Source organism: Schistocerca serialis, chromosome 3, assembly GCF_023864345.2.
Source record: "Schistocerca serialis cubense isolate TAMUIC-IGC-003099 chromosome 3, iqSchSeri2.2, whole genome shotgun sequence".
Taxonomy (NCBI): Eukaryota; Metazoa; Arthropoda; class Insecta; order Orthoptera; family Acrididae; genus Schistocerca; species Schistocerca serialis.
In genome coordinates this window covers 375,862,603-375,881,893 of record NC_064640.1, presented here as the reverse complement: position 1 = coordinate 375,881,893, position 19,291 = coordinate 375,862,603, and the positions used below count along the sequence as shown (strand labels likewise).

Here is a 19,291-nt window from a genome sequence, read left to right as displayed (position 1 = left end):
AAAAAGGGAGAAATAAGATAGCAATTGGTAACAGATGAGATACCACAATTAATACAGAAACGACAAAGATATACATAAGTTATAAGTGAACAGCAGCAACGTAGTTCATTCAAGAATGAAATTACTCAGAAGTCCAGAGAGACTAAAGAAGAATAGATGGAAGAAAGCCGCCATGAGAGAGACGCAAGACGGAAACAAGATGCTGCACACGGACTAACAGTCCTTCCAGGGAGCACAGAACGAGGTGCACAGTGATTAGAGATAGAAAAGGTAATTAGTCAATGGACGTAGAAACTAAAGAGAGAAGATCGAACATTATGGGGAGAAACTACGAGGGTTATTCCAAAAGTAAGGTCCGGTTATAAAAAAAAAAATCAAAACTAAAATGTTTTTTTCAAAACAATTGTTTTATTTACATTCCTTACATCTTTATCTATTTTTCTACATAACTTCCATACTTATTTAAACATTTGTCACACCGTTCAACAAGCTTTTGAATGCCCATGTTATAGAAATCGGCCGCCTGTGACGATAACCAGTCCTTAACTGCTTCTTTCACTTCATCATCTGTGTCGAAGCGCTTGCCGCCGAGAAACTCCTTTAAGTAACGGAACAGGTGGAAATCACTTGGCGCCAGGTCCGGACTGTAAGGAGGATGGTCCACCTGTTCCCATCCAAATTTCTTGATCAGAGCTTGCGTTTCATTTGCAGTGTGGGATCTGGCATTGTCATGCAACAACAAGATTCCAGACGACAAAAGACCACGTCGCTTATTCTGGATTGCACGTCGAAGTTTAGTCAGGGTAGCGCAGTAGGCGGCTTTATTAATCGTTGTTCCTCTCTCCATAAAGTCGACTAACAATACTCCACGTCTATCCCAGAACACAGTCGCCATAACCTTACGTGTTGAGATTGTCTGCTTTGCCTTGACCTTGACTGGCGATGACGTGTGACGCCATTGCATTGACTGACGTTTAGACTCTGGAGTGATGTGAGAAACCCATGTCTCATCCCCTGTGACAACATTGTCTAAAAGACTGTCACCTTCCTTATGATATCGCTCCAAAAAATCAAGAGCAAAAGCCATTCTTTTCATTCGTTGGGGCTCAGTAAGCAGCCTGGGAAGCCAACGGGCACACAATTTGTGAAACTTCAAATGTTCAGACACAATTCTGTACAAAGTTGTTCTACTCACATTCGGAAAATGCATGTCTACGTCTGTAATAGTGAATCGGCGATCTTCACGAATTTTTTTGTCAACCGCATTGACCAAATCGTCTGAAATCACTGATGGTCGGCCACACCGTGGTTCATCGTGCACATTATCCCGTCCTTCATTAAAAGCTCGCACCCACTTGCGCACTTTACTGTCGCTCATTATGTTAGGACCGTACACTTCAGTAATCTGCCGATGGATTTCCGCCGCTGAATTGTTTCTTGCAGACAAAAACCGTATCACTGCCCTTACTTCACAATCGGCGGGCTGATCAATTGTCTTAAACATTGTAAAGTGACACTGTGAACTACACTCAGCAACAGTAACAAAGCGAATGGCAGCGTTTGACGCGCAAGGCTTGCCGGGAGTCGGCGCGCATGCGTGTTTTGTCATTGGCGCCAAATTTCAATAGTTACGGCGAATCGGACCTTACTTTTGGAATAACCCTCGTATATAGTTGCCCAAAAGAAATCAGCCCAATTGAAAACGAGCAGACGGTGCAAGATGATGATAGGGTAGATTCAGTATTTATTGCTGCATATCAAGAAGCTATGCACAGCCTCCGAATGAAAACCCAGGAGCAGGAGCGTCCAGTAGCGGTAGAGTCAACAGTTTGTGTTACTACACAGCGTTTAGTTTAGTCCAATGCCTTTTTTTCCTAAGCAAACTTCTGACAAGAAGTGAATATTAACTGAGTTTTTGTCTGACAGACTACTGTTTATTTACATTTAGAACAATGGTATTTATTTGCTGCAGCAGCTTCTGCGAAAGTCAAGTCTATATTGACAAATAGCTGTTGATACATGTGTTGTCAGCAGAGTAATTTAATTCTGTGTCAAGAGCTTTCTGATCTCGAAATCTTAGGCTATTGTGAGAACCGTACAGATCAGATTTTAGAGATCGTTTATTCTTATTGTTTATATTTTGTAACGCTAGAATCCGGTAATTCTTTTGCGGAGGTCTGCTTGTTCTATCCTAGCTAGTCCAGGCTGAAACTTACTGGCAGATTAAAACTGTGTGCCGGACCGAGGCTCGAACTAAATTGGTTCAAATGGCTCTGAGCACTATGGGACTTAACATCTATGGTCATCAGTCCCCTAGAACTTAGAACTACTTAAACCTAACTAACCTTAGGACATCACACAACACCCAGTCATCACGAGGCAGAGAAAATCCCTGAACCCGCCGGGAATCGAACCCGGGAATCTGGGAGGCTCGAACTCGGGACGTTTGTCTTTCGCGGGCAAGCGCTCTACCAGCTGAGCTACCCAAGCACGACTCACGCACCGTGCTTGGGTAGCTCAGTTGGTAGAGCGCTTGCCCGCGAAAGGCAAAGGTCCCGAGTTCGAGTCTCGGTCCGGCACACAGTTTTAATCTGCCAGTAAGTTTCATATCAGCGCACACTCCGCTGCAGAGCGAAAAATCTCATTCTAGTCCAGACTGTTTTGTCAGTACTTTTTTATTTCATAGAGTTTTTTTTTTTTTTTTTTTTTTTTTTACAAAGTACGGTGTGGATAGGGTATGTGCTTGTTGTGTGGGCACACGAAGGGAAGTGGTCACTGTCCGTAAACATTTGGAAGCTGCATAGGCGACGGTCAGCAGACTACTGGCTACTGCTCAAAGCTGTGGCGACATCGAGGCATCGGAGCCAAGACCTCCGACACCTTTGGTGCCGTTGAATCACCTGTTGATACAGTTGTCGCTGCGACTTCCGACACGCAACTCCAGACTGGTCTGTCTTCACTCCAGAGTGAGTGGTGGACAGTGGTGGGTACGCGTGTGTTTGGGCGTAAGGCAGTGGTAACAGGCCGCACCGTTGGCTCCTTAAGCCTTGGCAAGAGCTAAATTAAATGCTACCCAGTCTTGATAATACTTCTCAGCTAGCACGGAACGCCAGCTGTTGGACCAGTGGCCGATTTTCCTACCCAATTAGGACAAGTGCAGAGGACTGGTATGATCGTCATATGGAGCTCCAGCGTTAGGCAAGTAATAGAGTACCTCAGGAAAATAGCATGTAGGTCAGGAAAGAGTACCAGCGTGCACTTGTGTTTGCTGGGAGATCTCGTCAGAGATGTAGTGGAGGCCTTGCCGGCGGATATCGAGCGCAGTGAGTGCAACCGGCTGTAAATCGAGGGTCATGTCGGACAAACGACGCCTCCCCTTGGGTTCTAAGGTCATCCTCAGGCGGATGGATGGTATGGTGAAGACAGCTAACATCACAGGCGGGGTGCAAGCAAATCTCGCTATCTGTAGCATCGTAGCCAGGATCGATCGCGTTCCTCTGGTATGGATCAGAATGGATGGTATAAGCCAGAGTCTCAGACGATTCTGCGGTGGTATCGGATGCGAACGTCCGCTGTCGTGTGCAGAGTTGCAGAGTAAATATAGGACTATATTGTTGACGTCAATCTATTGCAGAATTATGGGACATGTTTTATTCTCACGTATTATGACGCTTTTGGAGAACGAAATCCTCCTCTTTAAAAATCAATACAGATACCAGAAACAGGGATGTTGCTTCTCCATGAGATCCACAGCGCTGTAGACTTTTGTAGGCTTCGGCACTCTGGTTCTTGTGTTCCTCGACTGTCTCACACAGCCCACGAGTGAAAAAAATACGAGCTTAGCGAGTATCGGACCAGATTAGCGACTGGATTCAAAACTCCCTTGCAGATATTACTCAACACGTCGTTCTTAAAGGGATAAAATCGATGGAAGTAAAGGTAATTTCGGGAGCGCCCCAAGGACGTCTGATAGAATGATCTACCAGAGTGCGTAGGAAGCTCTGTAAGTCAATTCCCAGATGATGTAGTTGTCTATCAGAAGAGAGCAACGCCAGTAGACAGTAATGATTTGCAGAAGGCTGTACAGAGGACTAATAAATTGTGTAGGGACGGCCAGTTGACCGTGAAGATAAATAAATGTAGCACATTGCGCATACACAGGAACAGAAATCCACTACTGTACAACTACAATATTGAAGACAAATTTCTGGAAACAGTAACTACCGCAAAATATTTAGGAGTATTTATCCGGAGCGATCGTAAGTGAAATGATCACGTCAAACAAATAGTAGCAAAAGCAGATGCCAGAACTGAGATTCATAGAAGGAATCTAAAGGAAATGTAATTCATCCACTAATGAAGTGGTATACAAGGCGATTTTCGCGTTTCATCAGAGGATCGCGTAGTCGGCGCCACAGCGTTTCAGAGATGCTTAACCATCTCCACTGGCAGTCGCTACAAGAGAAGCGTTTTGCATCACGGAGAGGTTTACTATCGAAATTTTGAGAGAGTACTTTCCGGGAAGAGTCGGACAACAAATTACTTCCTACCACATACGTCTCGCGAAATCACCACAACGAGAAAACTCTATAAATTAGAGCTAATACAGAAGCTTACAGACAGTCATTCTTCCCATGCGACATTCGCGAATGAAACAGGGAAAGGAGAGGGATCAGTTAGTGGTACTCGAAGTACCCTTGTAATTTAGGATATTCCATTAGATGATCACTAAACTGGCGAAGAAAGTAAGAGTGGATTGATATAAAAATTTCCACACAATCAATTCGGAATCACGAGCAACAACAATGTTCGTGAGAGTACTTCATCGAATAATCGAAAGGAAAACTAAAATTAAATTAGGAAAGGACCAGTTCGGTTTAAGGAAAAGCAGGGGCACTCCCGAAACAATTTTATCACTGCGCATACTAATAGAGGGCAGATTTAGGAAAACAATGATCATATATTGTATTCGTAGATTTCAGGGAATGCTTTTGATTATGTAAACGTAATTTTTTTTTAATTTTTTTTTCTTAGACAGAAAGGTACAAATGCAGAGATAGAAGGATAATCCATTCGCTTTATGGGAAATTGGTTGGTGTGGTCACCACTGCTGAAATTATACAAGATGTGTGGTACGCATAGTTACCCACGGTCACAACTTATATTTTATTTACATATGGAAGAGACCATCACGAAAGCAAAAAGCTCTCTCTACGTGGGAGTTTGTGACAGGCAGAAAACGACAACGATACGTTTCGCTGACGACGTAACAGTAATAATCGAAAGTGAACAGGAATTTAGTCGGTTTCTTTATTACACGGTCCAGTCACATTAATGTGACCCCCGCCTATGTTCGACTTCAACGAGCACTAACCACTCGCAGACGACAGCGGCAGTGGAGAGTACCGGGCATCTCTCCTAAAAGTCATCAGGCGCATTTTCTCTGCTGTTTCGACAGGTGTATGCAGTTTAGTTTTGGAACGTGTAGCTGGTGTCAGCCCAAACAAATAATGTCCATCACTCGTTTCATGCGATGCATAGCGTCGACGGAATGCTTTGGTTTGTATCCCGTTTCAAACCAAAATATTTTTAAATTGGAATTCTACGTGCCGTTTCGACAAAGTGCTACCATATTAGTCTAGTGCAATATTCTTTTTACCGATATGTATTAGCCGGCCACTGTGGCAGAGCAGTTGTAGTCGCTTCAGTCCGGAACCGCGCTGCTGCTACGGTAGCAGGTTCGAATCCTGCCTCGGGCATGGATGTGTGTGGTATACTTAGGTTAGTTAGGTTTAAGTAGTTCTAAGTCTAGGGGACTGATGACCTCAGATGTTAAGTCCTATAGTGCTCAGAGCCATTTGAACCATTTTTGAATCGATATGTATTAACAGGAGCAGTAAAAAAACAAGGAATAACCGGTACTACAGCAGCGACTGAGCAGCACGCTGCCACATGGAGGTAGCAGGTAGCACACAGGGCGATGCCGATGCTGCTGGGGTACTCGGTATTCATCGTGTATTACTGGCCCTATTAATACATATCGGTAAAAATAATATCGCACTAGACTAATTTTTGACCACTCTGTCGAATGGGCACGTAAAATTCCACTTTAAAAATCATTTTGTTTGTGACAGGTAACAAAGGGACGCTTTCCGTCGACGCTGGGTGTCGCATGAAAGACGTGATGAGCAAAATTTGTTGGAACTGACTCCAGCTACACGTTCCAAAAACCAAATTGCAAATATCTGCCGAAACACCAGAGAGAATGCGGCTGACGGCTCTCAGGAGTGACACCCTGTACAAAGCGTATCGGGAGAACGCGGAAAACTGCAGTCGTTGTCGTAATGCGGAAACGATGTGATTTATCTGACTCCTAAAGGGCATGATCATTGGCTTTCGGGCCAAGGGTGGAGGCATTTCAGAAACAGCTAATTTTGTAAACTGTTCGCATGCTGCCGTGGTTAAAGTAAACCGTACATGGAAAAATGACGCCATATAAAGCCGGCACCGAAGCAACTGTGGTGCAGCACAGGCCGTACATGAAAGGGGTGAACGACAGTCGCGGAGTGTGTAGGGGAGAATAGACGTGCAACTGTTGAGCGACTGACCGCCCAGATGAACCAAGGGGATACCAACAGTGTCTCCTCAACGACAGTTCAGCGAACGTTGTTGCAGCAGACGCCTGGTACATTCACTCATGTTGACTGATGTTCATCGGCGACGAAGGCTGGAATTTGCACGCCAGTATCGCAGCTGTATGTCCACCTGAGTGCCGACAGGGGCCTTTCCGGATAAATCACGTTTTATGCTTCATTGGACAGACGGCTGTTGGCTTGTTCGGCGTGAAATACCTGAAAGCAAACACACTGTCAACAAGACGGAGCGTTATGGTTTGGGAATGTTTTCGTGGCATTCCCTGACTGGATCAACACAAGTATACATCTGTACTTGGGGACTATTTCCACCCCTACGTACAGTTAGTTTTTCCTCGGTGCACGGCTTCTATCAGCAGGGCAATGCTCGAACAGCTCGCATTCGTGCGAGGTTCGAAGAGCATCAGCACGAATTTACCGTACTTCATTGGTCACCAAACTCCCCGGATTTAAACCCATTCGAGAATATGTGGGACCACCTCCATTGGGCTGTTCGTGCCATGGATCCTCAACCGAGAAACCTAGCGCAGCTGGCCATGGCATTGGACTCGGCATGGTTCCACATCACTGTCGGTACCTTCCAGAACCTCACTGACTCTATTCCTGCACATCTTGCGCTGCAAAGGAGGCAATTCAGGCTTTTGACAGATGGTCGCATTAATGCGACTGGACAGTATAAATGGATCGAGTCCTAGCTGCCGGCAGGTGTGGCCGAGCGGTTCTAGGCGCTTCAGTCTGGAACCGCGCGACCGCTACTGTCGCAGGTTCGAATCCTGCCTCGGGCATGGATGTGCGTGATGTCCTTGGGTTAGTTAGGTTTAAGTAGTTCTAAGTTCTAGGGGACCGATGACCTCAGATGTTAAGTCCCATAGTGCTCAGAGCCGTTTGCACCATTTTTTTTTAGTCCTAGCTGATGGCTACAATACGCACACAGAAAACGAAATAATGGTGCTCGGGAGCACAAGTCCGGATTGGGAGACGGCCGTGCCCTTTGAAACAAACCATCTTGGCAATCACATTTGTGGAGATCTGAACCACCGTCCTCGGGAATATGAGCCTTACCCTGCGTCACCACGCTCGGAATGGACTAATCTAGGACGGATTGAAGACGCCCAGTAATAAGTCAAAAAGGATAAAAACGCCTAACAAAGAACATAATGCATTGAAGATAGAATGGTTGAGCGTATCATGACGTGAGTCACTGATGAAGACAGTTGAAGAGATGTAAAGGGAAAGAATAGCTGCACCAGGCGTGAATGCCTCTCTCCTGCACCCATAACAAATCTCTCTCTGCATGGTGTACCTTCAGATCAACAAGGGTTTCTGTAACGCCATTCCTGAAGAAAATAGATTGCTCTCTTCACATAGCGAATTTTGGAGCACACAGGAACAATCACTTACATCGGTAAAGTTTGCATTCATTGTTTTCCGAAAAGCTAAAAATACGCCATCTCACTAAAATGACAGCGAAAGCACTATCACACAGGCCACTCTCTCAGATATATGATTGAATGAAAACCTATGGAACCTCTAATCGCCAATAAAAGGAAATAACTTTTACGGAGAACCTTACGACAACCTGCAAAATTCCAAGCACTAGTGTTAATTTGTAAGTATTAGGTTGGTGCTTAAGTTCGTAGCGTTTTTGTTTTGCATGCTGGTATTCCCGTTGCTATGGGTTTATTTGTCGATTGCCATTTTTAATTCACTGTTACTGTTTCTGTGTACATGTTGTCATTTTGTCATCGCGAATGAAGCTGTGGAAGCTAGAAAATGTAATGCCAAGTGGAGAAATCGGAACATTGTGACATATTCCTCAATTTGAGTTCCATAGCGGCGGAAGCAGCCAGAAACATATGTGCCTGTATGCGGATAACGCCATTGGACAGAGCACGGTAGGAAAACGGTTTGCTCGTTTTTAGGAGGATCGTCTTGACATTAGTGACTCTCCACGTTCAGGAAGACTTTCGGGGTTTGTTGAAGGTCGTTTAAACGCATTAATCTGCAATGATCCACGTCACCGTACTCGAGAACTGAAAGATGTGATGAACTGTGATCATTCCACCATCGCGTGACATTTGCATGCGATGGGGAAGGTTCAAAAATCGGGTGTATGGATACCGCGTGCTGTAAGCCAAAATCACAAAAACCAGCAGGTGACCATTTGTGCATCTCTGCTTGCTCGTCATCACCTGGCTCATGAACAACACCGGCCATTCCTATCCTGTATCGTTACTGGTAACTATAAATGGTGTCTTCATGCTAACATAAGAAAAAGAAAGGAGTGGTTGAGCCCAAACAATGCAGCGACTCCCCGCACAAAGATCTAAGTGCATCCACAACAGGTAATGTTATGCATCTGGTGGAACGGCGACGCTGTGATGTACTACGAATTGCTTCCCCGAGGTGTAACCATCACTGTTGACATTTACTGTCAACAAGTGAGACGTCTTGCAGATTCACTACAAGAACAACGACTAGGAAGACTGCGTCAAGTGAAGCTACTCCATATAAGGCCCGCCAGCAGTCTGCTACAGTGACAAAAAGCATTTCACAGCAGTTGAGTTAGGAAGTCATTCCGCACCCAACCTCTTCAGATGATCTTGCACCCTCAGATTTTCCGCTCTCTACTCAACAACCTTCAAGAAACTCCCTTTCCAGATGAAAATGCGCTCCGAAATGGCTCGACGAGTTCTTCGCCTTAAAACAACGTGATTTCTACAGTCGCGGAATCGAAAAGTACCCCAGCGTTGAATAGGAGCGAAGTAGCCTAAAAAGGAAATGTTTGTGTACAACGTCTCTTACAAAGAGAGAGAGAGAGAGAATAAGCTTAGTTTGACAAGGATAGGGAACAACAAGAACATCGACCTTTTTGCAGGAGTCATACAGGTAATGGGCTTAAATGATTTAGGAAAATGGAAGACAGCAATTTGTTTTGTTCATTCTTTCGAATAGAGAAGTACAGTTTGCAACATTTTCAGTACAGATACTGTGTAATGTAACATTTAGTTTGGACACTAAGAAAGAAGGGGGCTCATTAGTTGCTTAAAATATACATTACTAAAGACATGGCACTTTGATAAGTGAAAGATATCGCGAAGGATTATCTTTTTCGCTTACACCGCAGATAACAGCAACACATGAAAGCGAAAATGATTACAGAACTGATTACATTAGAGAACAGAGAAACGCTGTCCTGTATTACACTTTTTTTCATAATCTGCTGCAGAAACTGTAATAACCCAAAAATATCGAGATAACTAAGGGCGAAAGATGTGAGTGGGCTAAGCGCTTATCATCTATCTACACTGGTGTCCAGAATTAACGCAACAAACGGAAATTTTATAACGCTGCGTTTATTTTGCCACAAAACAGTATGAACAGGTGATAGTAGAGTAGAAACAATGTAATGAACGCAGAACGTAAACAACTGCAACATGCATAACGGTAAACAAAAATGTTCTTCTTTTCTTCCAACTTAACTGATTTGCATACACGTTCTGACACCTAGTTACTGTGCACGGTGTGGGGTGTGACCACCTCTGCTAACAATACAGGCCTGACAACGAAAGCGGAAACGTCTTGGAGAATGGTTGGTGAATGCTGACGTGATGCAGCCCGTCTCCCTGGTGCATACCAGACACACTCTATGGGATTCAAATCTGGACAACGAGCAGGCCACGCCATGTATACAGTATCTTCCGTTTCCAAGAAACGTCAACCACCCGTACTCTGTGAGGTCAAGCATCATCGTCCATCAGAACAAAGTCTGGTCGCACAGTACCTCGCAACAACAGCACATGAGACCCCAAGAACTTGTCACGATATCTGACAGCAATTAAACCTTGCCGATTCAACCATAAAATTTTATGAAGAGGACTGTCCAAGTGGTATGTTGACGACTCCACCCGAAGACGGGTCGCAGATACACATACAGCAGATCCCCGACAATAAAGGCCACTCTGCCGAATCCTTTTGTACGCAGTCCACGTCCAGTGGATGCTGCGAGACCAGATGCCAGTTGCCGTGCCGTACTAAGGCGGTATCATCGCGCCCTTATAGCCAAATAACCGTCCTCTCTTTTTGGTGTCACACGTGGTCGCTCCTGTACTGGTCTTCGGGAAACAGTTTCGGTCTCTATAAACTATCGCCACATCTGAGAAATAACAGAACGATTCACTTTAAGCCATCGGGCCATATCAGTTTGCGAATTTCCTGCTTCCATTCTTCCTATAGCCCTCCACCGCAGAGAGTCTGGTAGGCGTCTTCTGTGTGCCAGACTGCACCGTATGTGACTGTGTACACAGCGATTGTGGATGTGAGACTATCCGGCAAACAATGCCCCGTTTGATAGGTGCCCTGGTTTCATCGTTCGCGTGGTTGTTCGTTGACCGAAATGCCATCTTTCCTGCTATACACGATCGTGCGGACATCTAATGACAGTTTGTATGATTATGTCGTGAATTAGGGACAGGACGAGGAAACAGCGGTTTGTTGCTTTGATTTTGGACACCAGTGTAGATTCACTGCCGTATTTAGTTGAAACACCGGAATATTATGATTAATACATTAATATTCACTGCTGGTAAGCCTTTTATTTCCTAACAGTCTCTTTTTCGTCAGTGAAATGGGGAACATGAGAGGGGAAAAACAATTTCAAGACGCGAAAATTGGATTTACGATCAGGAAAGTACGAACACAGACTGCCACCACTTCACGATAACAAATGAGTTTCCATAAAGTAGTTTCGTGACTGCTGAATGAACTCGTCTTCCCTTGAATTCTGACGACCAGTGAACAATGAGTCTTTTCTCAAATGTCATGTTTACTTGCAACGGAACATGCTGAATCGCTTGCAGTGAGCGATATTCTGATGCAGGAGTTTGATTACAAATTCAGTGCAACGTCCACTGTTTGCAATCTGAGAGATGTCTGTTTTAATTAATCCATTCTTAACAGTATCACTAAGTAAGCGCCGCATGAATAAATCAAAGTGCTCGCTTCCGAAGACCAAACAAGTAATTTCTTAGAAGCAAGCGCAGTATAAGTTTTTTGTATAGATTTCTTTGAAACTTTTGAGTAATTTCATTAGATGATGTTGTGACGAAACGATGAGAAACAAGTACAAACTAAGGAGAAGACTATTCTTAAAATTTGACTTTAAATGACATTTCAACCTCTTCATATTGCCAAACTGTTCATTAATATGAATCGGGTTGACCTTGTAATTTGCAAACGCTTAACAATTTAAAGTTTTATATATTCTTCATTTCTTCTGGAACGAAGGGGGAAGAAGAATGAGAAGAAGAAATAAACATTATTCGTTTATAAAAATGAAGACAATTGAGACGGTTGCCCTCTTAAGCAAGCTAGACTGTCAAATTATTACAATAAGAGTGATTTACACAAAGAATTATACCTTTAAGAAACAATTCACAGTTTGTGGATAAAGTAATTTGAGGGCGCAAGAACGAAACAACGGTATTGGGTTTGCCTTTGGGAAGACGAGTCGTTCAAAAGCGGTTATACCATCCATTCGACGGAGCCAAATACTGCAATCGACAAAACAGACCTGGAAGTTGCTCACTGTTTCATCCGATTTTAGTCCAATAACGAATGCCAAATCACGTCTCAACAATCAGCAAAACAATATAAAACTAACTAGAAACGGGCTTCCCGCACCAAAGCTACAACCAGATTGCAGCATCTGTAAGAAAATATTTGGGCACCTAGGATTATCTAACGGCGTTGGTATAAGGTAATTCAAGTGACAGATCCAGAAAATATAGATAATACAAACTATGAGGAGCAAAAAATGGTTTCTCCTGTCTCCTCGTAGAGCAATAGCTGTGTAGAGCCGACGGGGAGGAATCTTTGGCAAAAGAAACCTTTCTGACACTCGTGTGAAATGATATTGGGAAACCATATAAACCGTAAGTCAGCACGTTGATTTGAACTTGGCCCTTCCAGAGGGTGTAATATGTATTTGTTCAGTGTGCCTCCTCGCTCAGTAAACAAGATGATCCCTAGGTAACTTTGTCCGTGGTGTACGCAGTTGTCTAAGACCTTCCTCGTGTACAAAAAAAAATTCCAAAAATGTTTCTGTACTTTAGATTCGGTACCGTGCGTCAAATGCTGTCCCTTCTACGCACAACTCTACGATGGGGGAACAGACACGTGCACAGCTAAACCATGAAAGTAACTTTTCGCATGACGTGTCACTGTCAAGTAACCATAACTCGACGAAACTTGGACCGTACATCTAAAGAACTGCTGCAGTACAGTACATAAAGTAACTGTAAGAAATACGCAATGAAGTGAACGAAATGAAACTTTTACTGTAAGACAATAATTCCTCTGAAGTCACCACGATTCATGATGGTTCTTAATAGGGTGTGTGAACACCACAGACAGCAATGCATGGTGTACAATGTGTTCCCATGCAGGTCACAAGGATGGTAAGGAGTTGTTGTTGTAGGGCTTTCCATTCCTCCACCAACGCGGCTGGGGACTGCTGTATAGCCGTTGGTGCATGTCGAAGTGCTTAATATGTCTCCCCATCGCATCCTACACGTTCAAAAATGGCTCTGATAACTATTGGACTTAACTTCTAAGGTCATCAGTCCCCTAGAACTTAGAACTAATTAAATCTAACTAACCTAAGGACATCACACACATCCATGCCTGAGGCAGGATTCGAACCTGCGACCGTAGCGGTCGCGCGGTTCCAGACTGTAGCGCCTAGAACCGCTCGGCCACATCGGCCGGCCGCATCCTACACTTGCTCGAAGGAATTTAAGTCGGAAAAACGGTCAGACCAGACCATTAGCCGAAATTCCTCGTTCCAAGCACGGCTGCACCCGTGCAGTTCGATGCGGTCGCGCATTGTCACCCATAAAAACATAGTACGAGGCGTGTTTTTTAAGTAAGTACCGTTTTGCCACACCGCGGCCGCAGCGCTGCCGTCGGCGTTCTGGGCATGCGCACTGGGTACCTACATCTGTTGTCAACGCACTGACGCCATTACAGTCTGATTCTTCCTTGTTTACGTTGTGTACTGAGTGTTTAAGATGCCTCCGATAATCGTGAGTCCCGCCGACTGTGAAGTACGGGCTGTTATAAGATTTCTTAGTGCTAAAGGCCTAAAAGTGATCGATATTCATCGTGAAATCTGTGCAGTTTACGGAGAAAACATTATGAGTGATGGAATGGTAAGAAAGTGGGTGAGAGCATTTCAAAATGGTCGCACAAATGTGCATGATGAACAACGGAGTGCGCGTCCTTCGGTGATTAATGAAAGTTTGGTGCAGGAAGTGGACAATTAGGTGAGAGAAAACAGACGCTTTACGATTTCCGCCTTGCGGGATGATTTTCCCAATGTTTTTCGTAGTGTTTTGTATGGCATTGTGACCGAACACTTGAATTACCGAAAATAGTGCGCACGTTGGGTACGGAAAATGTTGACAGATGTGCACAAAACCAAATGTTCAGACAGTGCAATGACTTTCCTTGAGCGGTACCACAATGACGGTGATGATTTCTAAGCCAAATTGTTACGGGCGATGAAACATGGGTGGCCTACGTCACACCAGAATCAAAGCATCAGTCCATGGAATGGCGGCATTCAGATTCACCCAGAAAAGTGAAGTTTAAGCAAAAAATTTCTGCCCGGAAAATCATGTGTACAGATTCTTGGGACAGAAAAGGAGTATTGCTTGTGGAATTTCTGCCTCGTAATGAGACAATCAATGCAGCAGCTTACTGTAAGACATTGCATAATCTGCGCCGTTCAGTTCTGAACAAAAGAAGTGGCAAGTTGAGCAAGGGCATCGTTTTGCTGCAAGACAATGCCCGTCCACATGTGGCGAATCAGACCAAAGATCCCATCACATCTTTTCGATGGGAAATTCTAGATCATCCTCCGTACAGCCCCGATCTTGCGCCCAGTGACTACCATCTGTTCCTGCACTTGAAGAAACACCTGGGTGGTCAGCGTCTTCAAGACGATGACGAAGTCAAAACAGTTGTGATGCAGTGGTTAACAAGGAGGGTGTTCAAAAACTGGTACAACATTATGACAAGTGCCTCAATATTGACGGAAATTATGTAGAAAAGTAGATTAAAGTACATGCTTTCATGCAAAAATAAAATTATTGATATATCTTAGCACGTCTTTTTTTAATTTCAAAACGGTACTTACTTAAAAAACACGCCTCATATAATGCACCCCTGAAAAGACGCAAATGGGAGGACAGTTCACAGTAACGATGATTGTTGAGTAACCGTGTTCAAAGAATTGGAAGTAAGTACGCCCATGAAACATTACGCCTCCCCACACCATAACACCTGGACCACCAAAACGATCATGCTGCAACCAGGAACGAGTTGCATCACGTCCACAGGCACCAACGACCATGCAACAGTTGTCAACCGTGTTGGTGGAGGAATGGAACGTCCTGCCACAAGAACTCCTTATCACCCTTGGGGCCAGAATGGGAGCACATTGCAGATCATCCATTTCCATCCTTGGTAATCAAATACCCTATTAAAAACAAAGTCTCCAGGGGACCATCATAAATCGCGGTTACTTCAGTGGAGTTGTTGTCTTTGAATAAAAGTGTCATTTCCGTTCGTCTCATTGCGTATCTCCTTCAATAATCTCCTGTAGTATACTGTAGCAGTTCTTTCAATGTATGGTCTAAGATTGATTGAGATATGTTATTTGGAAGTGACACATCATGCGAAAGTTACTTTCATTCTTAACTTTTGTTTGTTGAAGTAAAGCTGCATGAAGTTCCCAAACGGATCAGAAACACTTAGGAATTTGGAAACAGTATTTCTGTTCATTAATTTTCACTGTTACTACTTCTTTCTCTGCCTACATAAGTTTCTCGAAGTGAGAGAATTTTGAGAAACCTGGAATTTGGCGATGGCAACGGACCAATGGTTTGCTTATCATAAATGTTCACCAAAGACGTGTTACAACTGCCGTCGTTGAGAAAATATATAGCGCAGTTTTGCTTGGTTTTGTTAGATATGTGACCTGCATAGAATGTAAGGCTTACTGCAGCTCCTTCAATGGAACACGGTATTCGCAGCAGTTGTCGCCCATTCAGAAGTGAAAATTAGGTATTCAGATTTGTAACAAAACCACATTAAATGAAAACGGACACGTGTCAGCTCAATAAACAGAAGCAGTTCTTTATACAACTGCAAATATCTAGAAAGAGCGAGTGGAACCGCATTACAATGAAAACATCCGAGAGAAATTCTAACACACGTTCACAAATGGTATAGGCATTCGACGTGTCCGTAAAACAGACTGAGAGACAAAGATGAAGACAACTTCCAAGACTACGACAAGAGGAAAAGTCATCAATTTCTCTGTCGTTATGCCTGCAAAAGGCAGAAATCACTGAAACTGGTTTCTAAAAAGTTAAGTACCGATACTTCTCTTACTTGAACAAATACTACTCATGGTGCAGTCGCAACACACTTGAATAAATAATTTCTTATCCTCAAGATGTAATATCGAGTCCCTATTATAGTTATTTGAATTTCTGATACGACAATTCGTATCCTGAAAATCGTGAAAAGTTTGCAAGTATACTGAGCGCTTTAGCTCATAAAAGGTTGTCCTTGAACTTTTAAAGGGCTCAAGGTTAATTACGGAAGAGGTGACTTGTTGTTGAGCCAAGTGATGGATCTTAAGAAAACATCGCCATACTGGTATCTGTTATCGTGCGCGACATGACATCCTCTATGAAACTTGTATAAATAAATTAACAATGCTTGATGATTTTAGTTCTGTGCATAGCTCATCAATTCGTCCAAAGACGTCGGCATGAAGTCTTTTCTATACAGCAGATACTCAGTAAATAGCGATTTTAGTGGTCTGCAATGCGATATTAATGACACAGGAATCACTTCAAACGTGTCGAGGCAACATATTATCTATATTCATTAGTGAAACAGTATCAGCTGACGTGGAGCCTATAGATGATGCGACAACTGAGCCCTGAATATTCACCAAATGAAAACTGGGGGCTGTCAGAAGTCAGAAACAGGGCCGTATGTCACAGCCTTAAGGAATGGCCAGTGATTAATTTAATACCACGGTGACTTTGTGAAAATACAGAAGAAAATGGATTATGAGGTACATTTTGGTGTATGTACCTTGTCGATTGCTTCTTTGTTTATAATGGTACAATGTTATTTTTGAAACGTCCATCTTCTGCGTGACAAATAAAAAAATCAATGTGATGTCAAAAGGGTTTCACGTTTTTTTGTTAAACAGTCATCAGTGACCACAAAACTGATGTATGTATATACTGAACAACTCTATTCAAATATATGGTTTGACCTACATTTATATTTAACTGGTAAGTCTTCAGTAAAAACAAAAAATAAATCTACGGAGTGCTAACAATGTTTTAAAAGTAGGCGACAGAGGCAAAATGAAGTTATTCGAGTTGAATGAAAATGTTTTCGCCAGACCATAGTTGTAAATATATTTTTCCATCGAAACGTAATATTATTTCAGGCCATCGATGCTGCTGTTACAAAAAAACCAGAACGCGTCCACTTACATACGTTACACAGTAAACGGACAGTCTAAAAATAACTTTGCAGTGTGTTTTACACTAAATAATCCTACGAGAAGCAAGTTGCTGGAGTACCGTTTGAAATTTAAATCTCGTATGTTTGGATAAGTGGAATAAACGATGGGTATCTGGAGACAAATCCGTTATTCGAGTGTTAAATCAAGAAGGAAGAAATAACGCAACAGTATCCAGCTACTTACTTTTTCTTCTAATAATCAGCAGTTACGCTATATTTGTGAACTGAGTCTCTCTCTCTCTCTCTCTCTCTCTCTCTCTCTCTCTCTCTCTGTTATCTATTATGACATCTGTGAAAGTGTAAACTTCACAACAGAACATAATTCCAGAAGGCTAGGATTTCGACTCAAACTTTTACGCTTATAAAATTAAATTAAGAATATAGGCAACTATTTTGAGATATGGTTGAACCATTTGTCGCTCTATCCATATCGGTGTTTTAGTAGACGTAGGACATTATTGCTAGGGAATCTAAGTTTTTTCCTTCCATTTACAAACATTAAACTATCAAGTCACGTCGCCCTATCTTTTCACTGGGTTTTCGATTTATTTTACAAATTCTGTCATTGCCATAGTCGCTGGTGAAGTCTTTATCGCTGCAACTCAGTGTTGTAGCCTACTTAGAGTTAAGTACAAGGGCCAGTAAACCTGAACGCCTGTATACAGCCATTTGCATTTGTTTTTAATGATGTAATAATATCCTTGTTGCAAATTTCGTTAATGTGAAAGCCTTAGATTTCAGATACGTCACAAGGACACTGAAGGGCAAGAAGAATGAAGCCATTACGGAAACAAATGAATATTTGGCATCTTATTTTTTTTTTTTTAACTATGAAGTACCAAACTTGCGAAGATATGTGTCTTAATTCAGATACAGAATAATGCGTAATAAACTGATACACTGTGATTCTCTTTTGTAGACAAAAATTAATTTGACAGAAGAAATGATTTTTCCTCTAGTACCTTGATCCATAATGGATGGATGATACCGTTTCTCCAATTTCGTATTTTCGTAACAGAAAGCGCTTAACCTCTTACAAGTTAGTGTAGGTGAAGCTGTTTACGCGGGCAGGGAAGTAAGAGAATACGACACACAAAAACCGGTTCGCGACGTACCACGTTGCTGCGGCTCTCCTTGACGGTCAAGATTAAATAAATTAGCTGCCTGCTAGTGCTCATATCCTAAGCTGCGCTGCGCAGCCTACAAATTTTCAGATATCTTACCCAACCACACAACTTAAACATCAGATTTCAGTTCAACTTAGCGAGCAAAATAGGACTGTGGTTAGCACACTGGACTCGCGTTCTGGAGGAAAATGGCTCAAATGGCTCTGAGCACTATGGGACTTAACTTCTGAGGTCATCAGTCCCCTAGAACTTAGAACTACTTAAACCTAACTAACCTAAGGACATCACACACATCCATGCCCGAGGCAGGATTCGAACCTGCGACCGTAGCGGTCGCGCGGTTCCAGACTGTAGCGCCTAGAACCGCTCGGCCACTCCGGCCTGCGTTTCAGGGTAAGCCTCTGTCTTCCTCCAAATTTGCTTGCTCTCCCACTAATGTTATTCGCATAAAGCTTGTAGGAGAACCTCGGGTTGCATTGTTTGGAATTAATATGAACAAACATAAGGGACACTCTAAAAGTAAATCGTGCTGGAGGCATGCTCGGACAGCCTAATAGTTAAGGCGACTGCTCGCCATAAGCAAGGAGTCCGGGTTCGAATCCTGATCTGTTGCAAATTTTCACTAGTTTGGCATTCATTGCCTAATAAATTCTGCATCGATCCCATGTAATGGTTGTAGCTTAAACTATGTGAAGATGAGATTTACGCCTCTTACAGGAATATTTTCCCGAAAGATGAAAGATGTTGGCACCGAAGAGTCGTTTGAGCTGTGTAATATTTCCTACCTTATCATTTTTCATCGAGTATTTCGAATGAAGTCTCTTGGTTCCCAACGGTATTATTCAGTTACTTAGGTTCTATCAAAAGTTTACATACGCCGATGTTTAACAG

The 19,291-nt window shown here is 43.0% G+C and overlaps 1 protein-coding gene and 1 non-coding gene across 2 annotated transcripts in view; one reads left to right on the top strand and one right to left on the bottom strand.

Moving 5' to 3' along the window:
- The window catches only part of LOC126470201 (kelch-like ECH-associated protein 1B), a 113,936-nt gene that overhangs the window by 35,148 nt on the left and 59,497 nt on the right, over positions 1-19,291 (bottom strand). The window lies entirely within an intron of this gene.
- On the top strand, positions 2,506-2,580 carry Trnas-cga (transfer RNA serine (anticodon CGA)). Its single transcript has one exon. It is a non-coding gene; the product is annotated as a tRNA-Ser (tRNA).